The sequence below is a fragment of the Lithobates pipiens genome, unplaced genomic scaffold (assembly GCF_037356315.1).
Source record: "Lithobates pipiens isolate NorthernLeopardFrog02 unplaced genomic scaffold, aLitPip1_a1.2 Scaffold_162, whole genome shotgun sequence".
NCBI lineage: Eukaryota > Metazoa > Chordata > Amphibia > Anura > Ranidae > Lithobates > Lithobates pipiens.
In genome coordinates this window covers 896021-916226 of record NW_027507750.1, presented here as the reverse complement: position 1 = coordinate 916226, position 20206 = coordinate 896021, and positions in this window count along the sequence as shown.

Sequence of the window (20206 nt, the reverse complement as noted above, 5' to 3'; positions counted from 1 at the left end):
GGACTTTGTTTTGTATAAATCATGGAAGCTGACATGGCTGTCCTCTCCTTCTAAGAATGTTACATTCTAGTTCCCTGGCTGTCATACTGAAGCTTTGACTTCAATACTATCTGAGCCACTGACCCGAAACAAATGCCCCAAAAGGATTCACATCAAACACATTTAGGCAACTAACAGAGTCCATTACTGATGTATACAAAATAAAAACAGAACTTTTTTTTTTTATTTCTGACCATTTTCATAGGACTGTCCAAATTCTCTAGTTATCTTCTGAAGGATATCCACAGCCTCTTATATCCAGAAAGGTGTCCTCAGTTTCTAGTTATCTCCTGAAAGATGTCCAAAGTCTCTATCTTCTGTAGAATTTCTTTGGTCTCTGGTTATCTCCCGAAAGATGTCCTCAGTTTCTGATCATCTCCTAAAGGATGTCCTCAGTCCCTGATCATCTCCTGAAGGATGTCCTCAGTCGCTGATCATCTCCTGAAGGATGTCCTCAGTCGCTGATCATCTCCTGAAGGATGTCCTCAGTCGCTGATCATCTCCTGAAGGATGTCCTCAGTCGCTGATCATCTCCTGAAGTATGTCCTCAGTCGCTGATCATCTCCTGAAGGATGGCCTCAGTCTTTGGTTATCTTCGGAAGGATGTCCTCAGTCTCTGGTTATCTCCTGAAAGGTGTCCTCAGTCTCTGGTTATGTCCCAAATTATGGCCTCAGCCTCTGGTTATTCCCTGAAGGATGTCCTCAGTCTCTGGTTATGTCCCGAAGCATGGCCTCATTCTCTGGTTATCTCCTGAGGCATGTCCTCAGTTTCTGGTTAACTCCTAAAGAATGTCCACAGTCCCTAGTTACCTCCCAAAAAGATGTCCACAGTCCCTAATTATCTCCTGAAGGATGTCCACAGTCTCTAGTTATCGCCTGAAGGATGTCCACAGTCTCTAGTTATCTCCTGAAGGATGTCCATAGTTTCTGATTATCTCTTGAAGGATGTCCACAGTCTCTGGTTATCTCTTGAAGGATGTCCTCAGTCTCTAGTTATCTCCTGAAGGATGACCTCAGTCTCTGGTTAACTCCTAAAGAATGTCCACAGTCTCTAGTTACCTCCCAAAAAGATGTCCACAGTTCCTAATTATCTCCTGAAGGATGTCCACAGTCTCTGGTTATCTCTTGAAGGATGTCCACAGTCTCTGGTTATCTCTTGAAGGATGTCCACAGTCTCTAGTTATCGCCTGAAGGATGTCCACAGTCTCTAGTTATCGCCTGAAGGATGTCCACAGTCTCTAGTTATCTCCTGAAGGATGTCCACAGTCTCTAGTTATCTCCTGAAGGATGTCCACAGTCTCTAGTTATCTCCTGAAGGATGTCCACAGTCTCTAGTTATCGCCTGAAGGATGTCCACAGTCTCTAGTTATCTCCTGAAGGATGTCCATAGTTTATGATTATCTCTTGAAGGATGTCCACAGTCTCTGGTTATCTCCTGAAGGATGTCCTCAGTCTCTAGTTATCTCCTGAAGGATGTCCACAGTCTCTAGTTATCTCCTGAAGGATGTCCATAGTTTCTGATTATCTCTTGAAGGATGTCCACAGTCTCTGGTTATCTCTTGAAGGATGTCCTCAGTCTCTGGTTATCTCCTGAAGGATGTCCATAGTTTCTGATTATCTCTTGAAGGATGTCCACAGTCTCTAGTTATCTCCTGAAGGATGTCCACAGTCTCTAGTTATCTCCTGAAGGATGTCCTCAGTCTCTAGTTATCTCCTGAAGGATGTCCATAGTTTCTGATTATCTCTTGAAGGATGTCCACAGTCTCTGGTTATCTCTTGAAGGATGTCCTCAGTCTCTAGTTATCTCCTGAAGGATGTCCTCAGTCTCTGGTTAACTCCTAAAGAATGTCCACAGTCTCTAGTTACCTCCCAAAAAGATGTCCACAGTCCCTAATTATCTCCTGAAGGATGTCCACAGTCTCTGGTTATCTCTTGAAGGATGTCCACAGTCTCTGGTTATCTCTTGAAGGATGTCCACAGTCTCTAGTTATCGCCTGAAGGATGTCCACAGTCTCTAGTTATCGCCTGAAGGATGTCCACAGTCTCTAGTTATCTCCTGAAGGATGTCCACAGTCTCTAGTTATCTCCTGAAGGATGTCCACAGTCTCTAGTTATCTCCTGAAGGATGTCCACAGTCTCTAGTTATCTCCTGAAAGATGTCCACAGTCTCTAGTTATCGCCTGAAGGATGTCCACAGTCTCTAGTTATCTCCTGAAGGATGTCCACAGTCTCTAGTTATCTCCTGAAAGATGTCCACAGTCTCTAGTTATCTCTTGAAGGATGTCCACAGTCTCTGGTTATCTCTTGAAGGATGTCCTCAGTCTCTGGTTATCTCCTGAAGGATGTCCATAGTTTCTGATTATCTCTTGAAGGATGTCCACAGTCTCTAGTTATCTCCTGAAGGATGTCCACAGTCTCTGGTTATCTCCTGGAGGATGTCCACAGTCTCTAGTTATCTCCTGAAGGATGTCCACAGTCTCTAGTTATCTCCTGAAGCATGTCCATAGTTTCTGATTATCTCTTGAAGGATGTCCACAGTCTCTAGTTATCTCCTGATTCAGGATGTCCACAGTCTCTAGTTATCTCCTGAAGGATGTCCACAGTCTCTAGTTATCTCCTGAAGGATGTCCTCAGTCTCTGGTTATCTCCTGAAGGATGTCCACAGTCTCTAGTTATCTCCTGAAGGATGTCCATAGTTTCTGGTTATCTCTTGAAGGATGTCCACAGTCTCTAGTTATCTCCTGAAGGATGTCCTCAGTCTCTGGTTATCTCCTGAAGGATGTCCACAGTCTCTGGTTATCTCCTGAAGGATGTCCACAGTCTCTGGTTATCTCCTGAAGGATGTCCTCAGTCTCTAGTTATCTCTTGAAGGATGTCCTCAGTCTCTAGTTATCTCTTGAAGGATGTCCACAGTCTCTGGTTATCTCTTGAAGTATGTCCTCAGTCTCTAGTTATCTCTTGAAGGATGTCCACAGTCTCTAGTTATCTCTTGAAGGATGTCCTCAGTCTCTAGTTATCTCTTGAAGGATGTCCACAGTCTCTAGTTATCTCCTGAAGGATGTCCACAGTCTCTGGTTATCTCCTGAAGGATGTCCACAGTCTCTGGTTATCTCTTGAAGGATGTCCACAGTCTCTAGTTATCTCTTGAAGGATGTCCACAGTCTCTGGTTATCTCCTGAAGGATGTCCACAGTCTCTGGTTATCTCTTGAAGGATGTCCACAGTCTCTAGTTATCTCTTGAAGGATGTCCACAGTCTCTAGTTATCTCTTGAAGGATGTCCACAGTCTCTAGTTATCTCTTGAAGGATGTCCTCGGTCTCTAGTTATCTCCTGAAGGATGTCCTCAGTCTCTAGTTATCTCCTGAAGGATGTCCACAGTCTCTGGTTATCTCCTGAAGGATGTCCACAGTCTCTAGTTATCTCCTGAAGGATGTCCACAGTCTCTAGTTATCTCCTGAAGGATGTCCACAGTCTCTGGTTATCTCCTGAAGGATGTCCACAGTCTCTGGTTATCTCCTGAAGGATGTCCACAGTCTCTAGTTATCTCCTGAAGGATGTCCACAGTCTCTAGTTATCTCCTGAAGGATGTCCACAGTCTCTAGTTATCTCCTGAAGGATGTCCACAGTCTCTAGTTATCTCCTGAAGGATGTCCACAGTCTCTGGTTATCTCCTGAAGGATGTCCACAGTCTCTGGTTATCTCTTGAAGGATGTCCACAGTCTCTAGTTATCTCCTGAAGGATGTCCATAGTATCTGATTATCTCCTGAAGGATGTCCACAGTCTCTAGTTATCTCCTGAAGGATGTCCACAGTCTCTAGTTATCTCCTGAAGGATGTCCACAGTCTCTGGTTATCTCTTGAAGGATGTCCACAGTCTCTGGTTATCTCCTGAAGGATGTCCACAGTCTCTGGTTATCTCTTGAAGGATGTCCACAGTCTCTAGTTATCTCCTGAAGGATGTCCATAGTATCTGATTATCTCCTGAAGGATGTCCACAGTCTCTAGTTATCTCCTGAAGGATGTCCACAGCCTCTGGTTATCTCCTGAAGGATGTCCACAGTCTCTGGTTATCTCTTGAAGGATGTCCACAGTCTCTAGTTATCTCCTGAAGGATGTCCACAGTCTCTAGTTATCTCCTGAAGGATGTCCATAGTTTCTGATTATCTCTTGAAGGATGTCCACAGTCTCTGGTTATCTCTTGAAGGATGTCCTCAGTCTCTAGTTATCTCCTGAAGGATGTCCTCAGTCTCTGGTTATCTCCTGAAGGATGTCCATAGTTTCTGATTATCTCTTGAAGGATGTCCACAGTCTCTAGTTATCTCCTGAAGGATGTCCACAGTCTCTGGTTATCTCCTGAAGAATGTCCACAGTCTCTAGTTATCTCCTGGAGGATGTCCACAGTCTCTAGTTATCTCCTGAAGGATGTCCACAGTCTCTAGTTATCTCCTGAAGCATGTCCATAGTTTCTGATTATCTCTTGAAGGATGTCCACAGTCTCTAGTTATCTCCTGATTCAGGATGTCCACAGTCTCTAGTTATCTCCTGAAGGATGTCCACAGTCTCTAGTTATCTCCTGAAGGATGTCCTCAGTCTCTGGTTATCTCCTGAAGGATGTCCACAGTCTCTGGTTATCTCCTGAAGGATGTCCACATTCTCTGGTTATCTCCTGAAGGATTTCCTCAGTCTCTAGTTATCTCTTGAAGGATGTCCTCAGTCTCTAGTTATCTCTTGAAGGATGTCCACAGTCTCTAGTTATCTCTTGAAGTATGTCCTGAGTCTCTAGTTATCTCTTGAAGGATGTCCACAGTCTCTAGTTATCTCTTGAAGGATGTCCTCAGTCTCTAGTTATCTCTTGAAGGATGTCCACAGTCTCTAGTTATCTCCTGAAGGATGTCCACAGTCTCTGGTTATCTCCTGAAGGATGTCCACAGTCTCTGATTATCTCTTGAAGGATGTCCACAGTCTCTAGTTATCTCTTGAAGGATGTCCACAGTCTCTGGTTATCTCCTGAAGGATGTCCACAGTCTCTAGTTATCTCCTGAAGGATGTCCACAGTCTCTGGTTATCTCTTGAAGGATGTCCACAGTCTCTAGTTATCTCTTGAAGGATGTCCACAGTCTCTAGTTATCTCTTGAAGGATGTCCACAGTCTCTAGTTATCTCTTGAAGGATGTCCTCAGTCTCTAGTTATCTCCTGAAGGATGTCCTCAGTCTCTAGTTATCTCCTGAAGGATGTCCACAGTCTCTGGTTATCTCCTGAAGGATGTCCACAGTCTCTAGTTATCTCCTGAAGGATGTCCACAGTCTCTAGTTATCTCCTGAAGGATGTCCACAGTCTCTGGTTATCTCCTGAAGGATGTCCACAGTCTCTGGTTATCTCCTGAAGGATGTCCACAGTCTCTAGTTATCTCCTGAAGGATGTCCACAGTCTCTAGTTATCTCCTGAAGGATGTCCACAGTCTCTAGTTATCTCCTGAAGGATGTCCACAGTCTCTAGTTATCTCCTGAAGGATGTCCACAGTCTCTGGTTATCTCCTGAAGGATGTCCACAGTCTCTGGTTATCTCTTGAAGGATGTCCACAGTCTCTAGTTATCTCCTGAAGGATGTCCATAGTATCTGATTATCTCCTGAAGGATGTCCACAGTCTCTAGTTATCTCCTGAAGGATGTCCACAGTCTCTAGTTATCTCCTGAAGGATGTCCACAGTCTCTGGTTATCTCTTGAAGGATGTCCACAGTCTCTGGTTATCTCCTGAAGGATGTCCACAGTCTCTGGTTATCTCTTGAAGGATGTCCACAGTCTCTAGTTATCTCCTGAAGGATGTCCATAGTATCTGATTATCTCCTGAAGGATGTCCACAGTCTCTAGTTATCTCCTGAAGGATGTCCACAGCCTCTGGTTATCTCCTGAAGGATGTCCACAGTCTCTGGTTATCTCTTGAAGGATGTCCACAGTCTCTAGTTATCTCCTGAAGGATGTCCACAGTCTCTAGTTATCTCCTGAAGGATGTCCACAGTCTCTAGTTATCTCTTGAAGGATGTCCACAGTCTCTAGTTATCTCCTGAAGGATGTCCACAGTCTCTAGTTATCTCTTGAAGGATGTCCACAGTCTCTAGTTATCTCTTGAAGGATGTCCACAGCCTCTGGTTATCTCCTGAAGGATGTCCACAGTCTCTGGTTATCTCTTGAAGGATGTCCACAGTCTCTGGTTATCTCCTGAAGGATGTCCACAGTCTCTAGTTATCTCCTGAAGGATGTCCACAGTCTCTGGTTATTTCTTGAAGGATGTCCACAGTCTCTAGTTATCTCTTGAAGGATGTCCACAGTCTCTAGTTATCTCTTGAAGGATGTCCACAGCTTCTAGTTATCTAGACTTCAGGACTTCTTGTATTTTTGTCTGTCCACATAAACATTTTCTTGTTCTGTTTCTTTTAGTTTCCATCACTGAAAATTGCAGTCAGTGGGAAGCAGAGACAAATGTGGGGTTCATTGTCCTCGTATTCTTTAGATATCTCCTCCTCCAGTTTTATTGGTAATGACCGGGAAAACGATCATTAGAAATGGGCTGAAAATAGAGAGAAGACTAAATCATTCTCAAGCATTTTTAAAAGATTAAAACTGATTACAGAGGGATGAAATGATCTTTGCTTTCTCCCGTGTTTATATTTCCAGTTCTTATGACCGGTTTGTTTGTTATCTATGAGTTGTCCTGTAATTCAGGCCTCCCCCTCAGTCTTGCACAGCTGTACCGGCTCCTCTCCTGGACTGAAATGGCTTCTTTGGATTTCACTGCACACTGTGAGCTCTCTCACAATGTGCATTAGAAGCTGCACCAGGTCAGGGAGAGACCGCCACATTTCCTGACTGGATGACATCCAGCATCATCTAGCCCTTTGCCCCTAAGCCGGGCTGTGCCTGGCCTGCCTCTTTCACTTATTGGATTTCAGTTCTTTCAATCGCGGAGGCTCGGAATGCATTGCGATCTGCAGTGAATTAGACTCATTGGAGGGCAGATGTGACATCCAGGGTCTAAAAGACTCATTAAAGAGGGCCTATCACCGACAAATCATCACATAGGGTACTTTTTGTCCTGGCATCCCTGGCAGCATGCACACCTGTTACAGGAATAGAGACCCAATGTACCCACTGGGTCTGGAGTGTTGAAGCCGGCAGCCCATCAGCATGCAGCTCATCTACTCACATTTGTTTGCCCTCTGATAAATATCTTATAAAACACACTTGGCCAAGTAGCAGCCACATAGGACTTTGATATGAAACCCCATTCTGATGTGTCTGCTTTGGGCACCAGGATTAGTGGGCTCAAACTTGAAAATCACTTGTTATAGAGTAACTATTCATTCTGGTGCTCCAAGTGGTGCCACGCTATGTATTCCATCCGTCCTTCTATTACTTTGTCGGATTACAAAGCATCAAGCTGTGCCCTACCCGGAAAAAATACCCAGAAACTCATCTATAAAATACAGTCAAGGCCAAATCCACCTGGATGGTCCAAACTAAAGCCAAGATTGGCAAGGCTTTCAATGTTTCTTCTCACTCCTTTGGCACTCTATGTGTAAGAATGGCTTTGTGGTTTTTCTGGTTTTCATGCCAAGAGGACAAGTCCCTTCCCTGTTCCAGCCCTGCTAGAACACTGTCCCTCCTGCTCGAACCCTCTGCCATCTTGTGCCCCACACCTTGCCATAGACCTCCTCATGACATTCCCGGCCATTAACATCCCCAAAGGGAGGAATGTCCATACATAAACCTGTTGCTGCACTTTACTGATGGTATATAGGGAATGGCATTACAGTCACATCACATCAACATACTGTATATTCTGGAGTCCCTGGATATTACACAGTGCAGAACCTTGGCAGCCATCTCCCTCTGACAGTCGCTCCTCTCCCAGGGTCAGTAGTACTCATAGGACTGTGTTCTCTGTTATCACCTCCTCCATAGATACATCTCTTCTGGGACCCTCCAGGGAAGTCTACAGCCAGCTCCTCCTGTGTGCAGGTCTACTCCTCCCAGCCTCCTGCCCTGTGTAGGGCATACATGTGCCGGCTACATCCTCATAGGTGTAGGGTGCTTGGGTCCTATGCCCCAAGACTGCCAAGCCTCCTCCCAACCTGGCTTATAACAGGGCACTGACTCACCCATGACATCACTGAAGGAGGGCTATACATAATAGGGGCCTAATACCTGATGACCTTACTTACTGTAACCAATGGGTGCCCAACCAGTGGCCCTCTAGCTGTTGCAGAACTACAAGTCCCATGAGGCATTGCAAGGCTGACAGTTACAAGCATGGCTCTCACAGGCTGAGACATGATGAGTTCCACAACAGCTGGAGGGCCACGGGTTGGAAAGCCATACATAACCCAACACTGTTCTGGTACAGATCCACCTAGCGGCAAAGTAGCTAACTGCATGAGCCTACATATGAACTGTTCGCCCAGAGCAAATAGAAAGGAAGCAAAGATAGCGCAGGACAGGCATGACAGTGTGGAAAGAGGATGCAACAGAAAAGGATTACCGGCAGGATTTGTGATAAGTGAGAGGAATTTCCTGATTGGGGGGGGGGGGGTATCTCGTGGTGGGGGATAGGTAATTTAAGGAAAGAGGTGGAGCAGCCCTGGCATCCAGTGGAGGTCAACGGACGTTGGAAGCAGCTTCCCACCCACCCTCCCTGTTCTGGTGAGTTTTGTTTCTTCGCAGGTGCAGCCAGAGCATGGGACGTCATGGCAGCCGGGCAGTTGGCATGTTGTTGGTCTTTGATGGTGGTAAGAAAACCTGTGATAAGGAAGGGTTTGGGACCTATCGGTGGTATGTGCCTCTCTGATGTATTCCAGTTAACGATGGTTTAGATGGAATATGGTAATGGTTGCACTGGTGTGTTGTCTCGTAGCCGGTGTGTTTTGCGGCTGGAAGTCTATCATGGTAAAAGGTCCTGCAGTGCAGAAGTGGAACATTCTATAATTTTGGGGTGCCGTCAAAGACCAACAGGCTTAGTGACCAATAGTTTGAAGTTTCTGTTCTAAGGAATGTTGTTATCATTTATGTTACGTTAATATTTGTTAATAAGGAGGCTGCTATGGCCATTTGTACTCCATTCCTTGTGTGATCTCCATTAATTATAGGTAACTGAAAGGGATGGGTTGGAGTATGAGGCTGGTCAGGCAGCCATTGGGGGAAGTTGGGGACATCTGGCCTACACTGGTCATGTAGCCTGCAGAAGCCAACCAGAGATCACAATCCAGCAGTTTAATGCGATAGACTAATAAAAGGTGATAGCGGATTGGTTCGCCCCCCCCTTCTCCAGGATTGGCGCAGTCTTTGGGTTGACGCTTCCAAGAATTATTGATCTTGATGCTACACACTTCCAAATCTGATAACACCAAAAGAAAACCGACCATTTCAGAAGCAAAGTCTGAGTCACTCGGAGATTTCCATGACATGTTTATTACAGCGCTTCCTCCCGGCCTTGTTGAGAATGGAAGTAGTTAAGCGAGATTTGCAAGCCACCATCTAATATCAGTCCAGATTTGCAGTGATTTATATTTCCCCGGAGAACGAGCCGTCTGCCTATCACAGGTATTAATCTATCTTTAAAGGGAAACGTGTCGTGCTTATTTCCACTCCGCTCACAGCAGAAGGTCTGCTCAATTCTACAAAAGTAGCTGCCCATTAGCATCTAAATCAATGAAATCTTGTACATTTAAATCAAACTCTTTTTAATTAAATTTTCCTCCCCTCGTGTCCCCCTCGCCGCCTCCCGCCTCCTCTGTGTTGCTAATATTACACATTTATTTAACAAAATGGGTTCTCATTAGAAATGCATTTACACTCGGAAAATCTTAAAAAGATTAATCATTTGCATCTCTAATTTCCATATGGCAGATTAATGTGCTTTGTGAAGGGTTCCTGATCACTGCAACAATCAGTAAGAGCCGCCGAATCTCTACGTAGGTGCAGACCAGGACATGAAAGCCGCACTCCATGGGCTGTGATTTAAGAGGCACTCCGCTACAAGTGCTATCTGAAGAGACAAGGAGAGAGGCGCCTCGGAGTGTAGACGTTTCTAAAACTTTATTGAGACATACGTTTTATCAACTCACATTTATGTAATAAATACAGGCATGTGGGTCCCAACAAGGGTAAGTCCAGGTGACGCTCCTGCTTTTCAAGTCTGTTTGAAAAAGGAGCGTGGCTTACCATAATATCGCAGCGCGCATATTCACGAAACGCGTGTGTGACGTCACGCCTTGCTGCCATCCTTGCCTTTGCGCCCCACACCTCATTCTGAATTATTCCACGGCAGTCAGCTTTTCATCTACAGCGGTGGATATCCACACGGACAGCGCCAGTGCATGGAGGATCGAGGAAACGGGAGCGTCACCGGGACTTGCCCTTGTTGGGACCCACAATTTTATTACATTTATTAAAGTTTTAGAAACGTCTACACTCCGAGGCGCTTCTCTCCTTGTCTCTTATGTTGCGTGCACACGACTGGACTTTCTGGCAGACTAGGTCCGATGGAATCATTCCGTCGCACAATCCGATCGTGTGTGGGCTAATCCGATCGTTTTTCATGAAAAAAAATCAGACAGACCTAGAAAAAATCTGCCCGACGGACTCAATTCCTGATGGGACAACCGTTCATCTGTGTGCTGGTCCAACGGACCAAATACGACGCAAGGGCAGCTAGTCCCATCGTACTCATCACGTTCAAAATGAAAGGACTTAGTCCATTCATGTGTGGCCACGTCTGTTCGTTCGAAAAGTTAATCGGAACTCTGCCGAAAGTAGACTGTCAGACCTAGTCTGCCGGAAAGTCCGTTCGTGTGTACGCGGCATTACAGTGCTTTGGAACCTGGTTTCTGTTCCTATATGATGGCAGCCTTGAGTGCCCTGGACTTTTTATTCCCCATATATTATTAATTACTTACATGGACCATAACAGACTATGTATTTCATAACAGACTTTTGTTGCTATGGGGAGATTTACGGTTCTAAGATATTGCGCCTTTACTTGTATTTTTTTACACAGTTATCTCCATATTCATTCAGGTACAAGTGAACACATTCACCTGCATTCTATTCCAGGTGCCCCCCCAGGCAGAATGATTCACTGCGAGTTTATAAACTTGATAAATGATACAAAACAGAAGAAGAAAAAACATGTAACTGGAATGCACAAACAAGGTAGAAGACCAGGTGATCAGGAGGAACAGGTGATCAGGAGGAACAGGTGATCAGGAGGAGCGGTGATCAGGAGGAACAGGTGATCAGGAGGAGAGGAAGATTAGGAGGACTGTGGAAGGAGCGAGTGATCTGGAGGAGAGGACAATCAGGAGGAGTAGATGGTCAAGAGGGGTAGATGATCAGGAGGATTAGTGATCAGGAAGAGTGGGTGATTAGGAGGAGTGGTGATCAGTAGGAGTACATGATCAAGAGGAGTGGTGATCAGGAGAAATAGATGACCAGGAGGAGTGGGAGATTTGGAGGAGAGGTTGAAGAGTGGTGATCAGGAGAAATAGATGACCAGGAGGAGTGGGAGATTTGGAGGAGAATTTGAAGAGTGGTGATCAGGACAAGAGGGTGATTAGGAGTAGGTGATCAGGATAAGCAGGTGATTAGGAGGAATTTTTGATCAGGAGGGGTAGATGATATGGAGGAGTGGTGGCTAAGAGGAGTGGTGATCTGGAGGGGTGGTGATAAGGAGGAGCGAGTGAGGAGAGGGATAGAGTGATCTGGAGGAATAAGTTATCAGGAGGCAAGAGTAATCTGGAGGAGAGCGTGATCTGGAGGAGTAGGTGAGGAGAGGATGATCTGAAAGAGTGACTGAGGAGAGGATGATCTGGAGGAGTGGTGATCAGGAGAGTAGGTGGTCTGGGGGAGAGGGTGATCATGAGCAGCGGGGAAGGAGATGGTGATCTGGAGGTGAGGGTGATCAGAAGCTGCAGGTGATCAGGAGGAGTAGATGATATCATCAGACGGAGCGGTTGAGGAGAGGATGATAAGGAGGAGAGGGTAATCTGGAGGAGTGGGTGAGCATAATGTTATCTGGAGGAGTGGTGATCAGGAGAGTGTGATGAGGAGGAGCAGGTAAGGAGAGGGAGAGCGTGATCTGGAGGAATGGGTGAGGAGTTGGGATCTGGAGGAGTGGGTGATCTGAAGGTGAGGGTGGTCAGGAGCAGCGGAGAAGGAGATGGTGATCTGGAGGTGAGGGTGATCAGAAGGAGTGGGTGATCAGGAGGAGTAGATGGCCAGGAGGAGTAGATGATCAGGAGGAGTGGGCATCAGGAGGAGTAGATGAGATGATCACGTGGAGCAGGTGAGGAGAGGGTGATCTGGAGGAGTTGTGATCAGGGGGAGAGGGTAATCTGGAGGAGTGGGTGATCTGGAGGAGTGGGTGAGCAGAGGGTGATTCGGAGGAGTGTTTATCTGGAGGAGTGGTGATCAGAAGAGGGTGATGAAGAGCAGTGGGCGAGGAGAGGATGATCTGGAGGAGTAGGTGATCAAGAGAAGAGGGTGATCTGGAGGAGTGGTGATAAGGAGGAGCGAGTGAGGAGAGGGATAGAGTGATCTGGAGGAATAAGTGATCATGAGGCAAGAGTAATCTGGAGGAGCGGTGATCAGGAGGAGCAGGTGAGGAGAGGATGATCTGAAAGAGTGACTGAGGAGAGGATGATCTGGAGGAGTGGTGATCAGGAGAGTAGGTGGTCTGGAGGAGAGGATGATCTGGGGGAGAGGGTGATCATGAGCAGCGGGGAAGGAGATGGTGATCTGAAGGTGAGGGTGATCAGGAGGAGCAGATGGTCAGGAGGAGTGGTGATCAGGAGGAGCAGATGAGATGATCAGGAGGATTTGGTAAGGAGAGGGTGATCTGGAGGAGTGGTGATCAAAAGGAGTAGGTGATCTGGAGGAGAGGGTGATCTGGAGGAGAGGGTGATCTGGAGGTGAGGGTGATCAGAAGCTGAAGGTGATCAGGAGGAGTAGATGATATCATCAGATGGAGCGGTTGAGGAGAGGATGATAAGTAGGAGAGGGTGATCTGGAGGAGTGGTTATCTGCAGGAGTGGGTGAGCAGAGGGTTATCTGGAGGAATGGTGATCAGGAGGAGTGGTGATCAGGAGAGGGTGATGAGGAGGAGCAGGTGAGGAGAGGGAGAGGGTGATCTGGAGGAATGGGTGAGGAGTTTGGATCTGGAGTAGTGGGTGACCTGGAGAAGTGGTGATCAGGTGGAGTGGGGGAGGAGAGGGTGATCCGGAGGGGTGTTTATCTGGAGAAGTGGTGATCAGGAGAGGGTGATGAAGAGCAGTGGGTGAGGAGAGGGAGAGGGTGATCTGGAGGAGTAGGTGATCAGGAGGAGAGGGTAATCTGGAGGAGAGGGTGATCTGGAGGAGTAGTGATAAGGAGGAGCAGGTGAGGAGAGGGAGGGAGTGATCTGGAGAAATAAGTGATCAGGAGGTGAGAGTAATCTGGAGGAGCGGTGATCAGGAGGAGTAGGTAAGGAAAAGATGATCGGGAGGAGTGGGTGAAGAGAGGATGATCTGGAGGAGTGGAGATCAAGAGAAGTAGGTGGTCTGGAGGAGAGGATGATCTGGGGGAGAGGGTGACCATGAGAGAAACCCTTAAAAATCCCAGCATGCCTCGGATCTGTGACGTCATATGGGGCGGAGTCACCGGGTGACATCACCCGGTGACCCCACCCCTTATGCCTATATAAGTCTTTACGCACCGTGTCCACAGCATTGTCAACATCAGAAGAACAGAAGAAGGAAGAAGAAGAAGACAACGAAGAAGAAAACTGGGCCACCACTAGCAAAAGAGCAGAAGATAGCAGAGGAGTCCGGGAGAAGAATCGGAGAGTGGGAGAAGAGGCTGGAGAGAGCGGAGGAGTCGGAAGAGACCGCCGAAGATGGAAGACGTAAGAGACCCCCGGAGCTGCCTAATAAACTACATTAAAAACCTAGTGTTTTTTTTTATTGACTTTCTTTCCCCCAGGTGAATGGGTAGGGGTATGATGTACTTCATACTTATTCAGAAAGGCTGGGATCTGGGGGCTCCTGGATTCCGATTAGCCCCCCACTCGCAAATGCCGACAACCAATGGCCAGGGTTCTCAGGAAGAGACCCTTGTCCTCATCAACATGGGGACAAGGTGCTTTGGGGTGGGGGGCCCGCAGAGTGCCCCCTTCCCCAAAGCACTCACCCCCCATGTTGAGGACATGTGGCCTGGTACGGTTAGGGGGGGGCATTCACTCGTCCCCACTACCTTTCCTAACCAGCCGGGCTGCGTGCTCGGATAAGGGTCTGGTATTTTCGACTTAGGGGCTTCCCCTTAAAATCTATACCAGACCTAAAATGGACATTGTCGCCTCTCTTGTGCATTCGCTGCAATAGGAAAATGTGTGTCCAGTACCCTGCAGCCGAGAACCGGCGTGATAAGATCGCTCTGGAAACATTCTCGCGGGCAGGCACTGAAGCTGCCCTTGCGTCGTATTTGGTCCGTCGGACCAGCATACAGACGAACGGGCTTCCCGATAGGAACTGGGTCTGGCGGAGTTCCGGCGGGAAAATGTAAAACATGTTCTATTTCTAAAGTCCGTCGGATTTTTGGCAAGCAAAGGCCGATGGAGCCCCACACACGATCGAATTGTCCGACGGATTCGCTCCCGTCAGACCTTTGCTGTCAAAAAGTCCGGTCGTGTGCACGCGCCATAAATGTCTCCATAATTTCATGTTACTTTATTTTCTCTTGGCCTTCTGTTCACATTTCTTGTATTGGATTTACAAGGACACACAGATGGAAGGAGATAAAGAAATCATTTCATGGATGGATGCAGGTACATCATTTTTTTCCCCGGGGGGAAATGTACATGGCATATAAATTAGCCTAATTGACCTCACTAAGCTATTGATTTCTCGTGCATGGAATGTAAATAATTAGCTGGAAGATCATTTAACCTGAGAAATTCCCAATAACTAAAAGTGAGTCTGTAAAATCTCTGACCTAAGAACCTCAGAACGGCAACTGAGAGACGCCTGGTGCCTTTGTTCTTCTTCCTGAGGTGCTCAACTTGGAAGGTCAACATTCATCTCTGAAATCAGAGTTCTGCTGTGCTCCCCTACAAGGTGTGCCTCCCTATTGGTCAGAAGTATGGCGCATTGCATTGAGGGATATGGGGGGATGTAGCTGAGGTCCACCGGTGGTATGGGGAGCTGCTGTATACTTCTTGGTGCCCCAGGTGTGTGTCTGGGGGCAAACAGCTGTATACGGTATATACAGATGGATACATATGTGGGGGCTGTTTTACCTGCCATATAATTTACACAGTCAGGTGCAATGGAAAACATGTATTGAAGTAATACAGCAACAGTTCACAACAAACCCAAATTTTCTTACGGGGAACACAGACAAGGGTTCTAACCCCCCTCCACTCCATCCAACACTTAAAAAAAAAGTTTTAATGGTTTAAGAATTGCTGATCTGGAACAAGTATGCAATCAGTGAAGCCTGATTGAAGTCTGAACTCTAAACACTAATACGTCCAGATTAGATAAAGTATTGAAGCCAGATACATGCAATGATGGTGGTGGGATGGTGGTGGTGGGATGATGGTGGTGGGAAGATGGTGGTGGGTTGGTGGTAGGATGACGATGATGTTGGGCTGATGGTGGGATGGTTCTGGGATGATGGGATGATGATAGTAGGATAATGGTGGGATGGTGGTGGTGGCATGATGATGGAGGAATGATGGTGGTGGGATGATGGTGGTGGGAAGATGATGGTGCGATGATGGTGGTGGGATGATGGTGATGGGATGATGGTGGAGGGAAGATGGTGGTGGGATGGTGGTAGGCTGGTGATGGTGTTGGGCTGATAGTGGGATGGTGGTGTGATGATGATTTGGGATAATGGTGGGATGATGGTGGTGGGAGGATGGTGGTGGGATGATGGTGGTGGGAGGATGGTGGTGGGATGATGGTGGAGGGAAGATGGTGGTGGGAAGATGGTGGTGGGATGGTGATAGGATGGTGATGGTGTTGGGCTGATGGTGGGATGGTGGTGGGATGATGGGATGATGATTTGGGATAATGGTGGGATGATGGAGGGAAGATGGTGGTGGAAGGATGGTGGTGGGATGATGGTGGAGGGAAGATGGTGGTGGGATGATGGTGGAAGGGAGATGGTGGTGGGATGGTATTGGGCTGATGGTGGGATGGTGGTGGGATGATGGGATGATGATGGTGGGAAGATGGTGATGGGATGATGGCGGAGGGAAGATGGTGGTGGGATTGTGGTAGGATGGTGATGGGCTGATGGTGGGATTGTGGTGGGATGATGGGATGATGATTTGGGATAATGGTGGGATGATGGAGGGAAGATGGTGGTGGAAGGATGGTGGTGGGATGATGGTGGAGGGAAGAGGGTGGTGGGATGGTATTGGGCGAATGGTGGGATGGTGGTGGGATGATGGGATGATGATGGTGGGAAGATGGTGGTGGGATGATGGCGGAGGGAAGATGGTGGTGGGATTGTGGTAGGATGGTGATGGGCTGATGGTGGGATTGTGGTGGGATGATGGGATGATGATTTGGGATAATGGTGGGATGATGGAGGGAAGATGGTGGTGGGAGGATGGTGGTGGGATGATGGTGGAGGGAAGATGGTGGTGGGATGATGGTGGAGGGGAGATGGTGGTGGGATGGTATTGGGCTGATGGTGGGATAGTGGTGGGATGATGGTGGTGGGATGATGGTGGAGGGAAGATGGTGGTGGGATGGTGGTAGGATGGTGGTGGGATGATGATTTGGGATAATGGTGGGATGATGGAGGGAAGATGGTAGTGGAAGGATGGTGGTGGGATGATGGTGGAGGGAAGATGGTGGTGGGATGATGGTGGAGGGGAGATGGTGGTGGGATGGTATTGGGCTGATGGTGGGATGGTGGTGGGATGATGGTGGTGGGATGATGGTGGAGGGAAGATGGTGGTGGGATGGTGATGGTGTTGGGCTGATGGTGGGATGGTGGTAGGATGATGGGATGAGGATTTGGGATAATGGTGGGATGATGGAGGGAAGATGGTGGTGGAAGGATGGTGGTGGGATGATGGTGGAGGGAAGATGGTGGTGGGATGATGGTGGAGGGAAGATGGTGGTGGGATGGTATTGGGCGAATGGTGGGATGGTGGTGGGATGATGGGATGATGATGGTGGGAAGATAGTGATGGGATGATGGTGGAGGGAAGATGGTGGTGGGATGGTGGTAGGATGGTGATGGTGTTGGGCTGATGGTGGGATGGTGGTGGGATGATGGGATGACGATTTGGGATAATGGTGGGATGATGGAGGGAAGATGGTGGTGGAAGGATGATGGAGGGAAGATGGTGGTGGAAGGATGGTGGTGGGATGGTATTGGGCGAATGGTGGGATGGTGGTGGGATGATGGGATGATGATGGTGGGAAGATGGTGGTGGGATGATGGTGGAGGGAAGATGGTGGTGGGATGGTGGTAGGCTGGTGATGGTGTTGGGCTGATGGTGGGATGGTGGTGGGATGATGGGATGATGATTTGGGATAATGGTGGGATGATGGAGGGAAGATGGTGGTGGAAGGATGGTGGTGGGATGATGGTGGTGGAAGGGTGGTGGTGGGATGGTATTGGGCGAATGGTGGGATGGTGGTGGGATGATGGGATGATGATGGTGGGAAGATGGTGGTGGGATGATGGTGGAGGGAAGATGGTGGTGGGATGGTGGTAGGCTGGTGATGGTGTCGGGCTGATGGTGGGATGGTGGCGGTGGGAGTGAGGATTTTACATAGTCAGAGGGCTGCTGCTCCCCACCAATATGGTTTTCATTGAAAGGAATTATGGAAACTGAGATGAATCCTCTTGTCCATCGATACAAACCTCTGTATGACTTCTTAAGAGGATAAAATATTTGTCTCTGAATAACACTCAGCTCTGTGAGAGGGAGCTCAGGGCTCTCCATGATCACATCCTAATAAGTCCCGGTCGGTGGTAGAGACAAAGATCCGTTAGTCATGTCCTCCCTCCACACACATCTATTAGTCACCTTCCTCGGTTATATGGAAATGAGTCACGTCTTTCATCTCTACTACTCCAGTCATTTTCTACCATTTTCCTGCTTTTACATTTCATTCCAAATCCTGATAACACTACAGAATACTTCACTGTGCACATGCTGCAAATCTCATCTTTATGGTTTCAGCTTTTCGAGTGTCACCTGCATGGTAGAGGATAGAAGTAGGGATGAGTTTAGTGTCCGAACATTTAGGGTGTTCAGCATGTGTGAACGTGGTAGCTTCTGACTGCCTATGGTTGCTAAGGAAGAATTGTCTGCTTGCACCCACTGTGTCTTTACCAACCAATGACTTCACACAGCCCAATCACTCCCATGGCTGGAAATCTCCAGCCATGCAAGCAAATGGGCCATTTTTGGGTGAGGATGCGCCCACTGTCCCCACCCTTTTTTTATATTAGCGGATGGCAGCTTGGGGATCGGTCAAGTCAGCGGTGAGCGTTGTGATTGGCGAAGGATTTACAACGAGGGGCATTTTTTGAGGATTTTTATTTTTGGAATAACTTGTCAAAGCTTTTGGCATCTTTATTTCTAGGTTATAACTTTTTTTGTGAATGAGTAGGGGTACATACCCCATAGTTATTCACATGGGGGGGCATGTATCTGGCGGCTTCCAGATTCCAATACCCCCCGCAGACCCCCACACAAAGGTTTGCAAGGAAGAGGCCCTTGGACTCATTAATATGAGGACAAGGAGCAGTGCCTTGTCCTATGTTGTGGCCTGGTATGGTTGGGGGGGGGAGGTTGGTATGGTTTTGGGGGAGGAGGTTGGTATGGTTCGGGGGGTTGGTTGGTATGGTTCGGGGGGAGGGGGTTGGTATGGTTGGGGGGGGGGGTTGGTATGGTTTGGGGGGAGGAGGTTGGTATGGTTCGGGGGGTTGGTTGGTATGGTTCGGGGGAAGGGGGTTGGTATGATTGGGGGAAGGGGGTTGGTATGATTTGGGGAGGGGGTTGGTATGATTTGGGGAGGGGGTTGGTGTGGTTTGGGGGAGGGGGGGCTGGTATGGTTTGGGGGGGGGTTGGTATGATTTAGGGAGGGGGTTGGTGTGGATTGGGGGAGGGGTTTGGTGTGGTTTGGGGGGAGGGGGTTGGTATGATTTGGGGAGGGGGTTGGTGTGGTTTGGGGGGAGTAGGTTGGTATGATTTGGGGAGGGGGTTGGTGTGGTTTGGGGGAGGGGGGGCTGGTATGGTTTGGGGCGGGGGAGGGGGTTGGTATGATTTAGGGAGGGGGTTGGTGTGGATTGGGGGAGGGGTTTGGTGTGGTTTGGGGGGAGGGGGTTGGTATGATTTGGGGGGGTTGGTGTGGTTTGGGGGAGGGGGGGCTGGTATGGTTTGGGGGGGGGAGGGGGTTGGTATGATTTAGGGAGGGGGTTGGTGTGGTTTGGGGGAGGGGTTTGGTGTGGTTTGGGGGGAGGGGGTTGGTATTATTTGGGGAGGGGGTTGGTGTGGTTTGGGGGGAGTAGGTTGGTATGATTTGGGGAGGGGGTTGGTGTGGTTTGGGGGGAGTAGGTTGGTATGATTTGGGGAGGGGGTTGGTGTGGTTCGGGGGGGAGGGAGTTGGTATGGTTTGGGGGGGTTGGTATGGTTGGGGGGGGGGGGACAGCAAGGATTTTCTGGTAAATGCAGCCAAGTATCTGTGGGGAAGTAGGGGGAGGGGGCATATTGCACCCCCAGACTACTTAAATGAAGCATTTTCTTTCATTTATTCTCATAGAGACAAATCTTGCTGATCTGTGTGACCCCAGAGGAACGGAACGCGCCAAGAGGATCTGATCTGATCTCATATTCCGCCTCTGATCTCGTCATTTACAGGATCTGAGGTGAAATGTATAATATCCAATCGTCACCCCCCATTGTCCTCCAATGATTTTCGGCCTCCTCCTATCACTCTGTGACCTGTCTGTGCGCTGCGGCCATCCGGCCCGTTCCGGTGACTCTCTACATGGGGGGAGGGGAGAGGGGGGGGGGTCTGTGGTGTCCATCCAAGCCTTCTATTCTTTAACCCCTTCTATACCGGGCACTCCCCTCCCCCCTTCCTGCCCAGGACAATCCGCA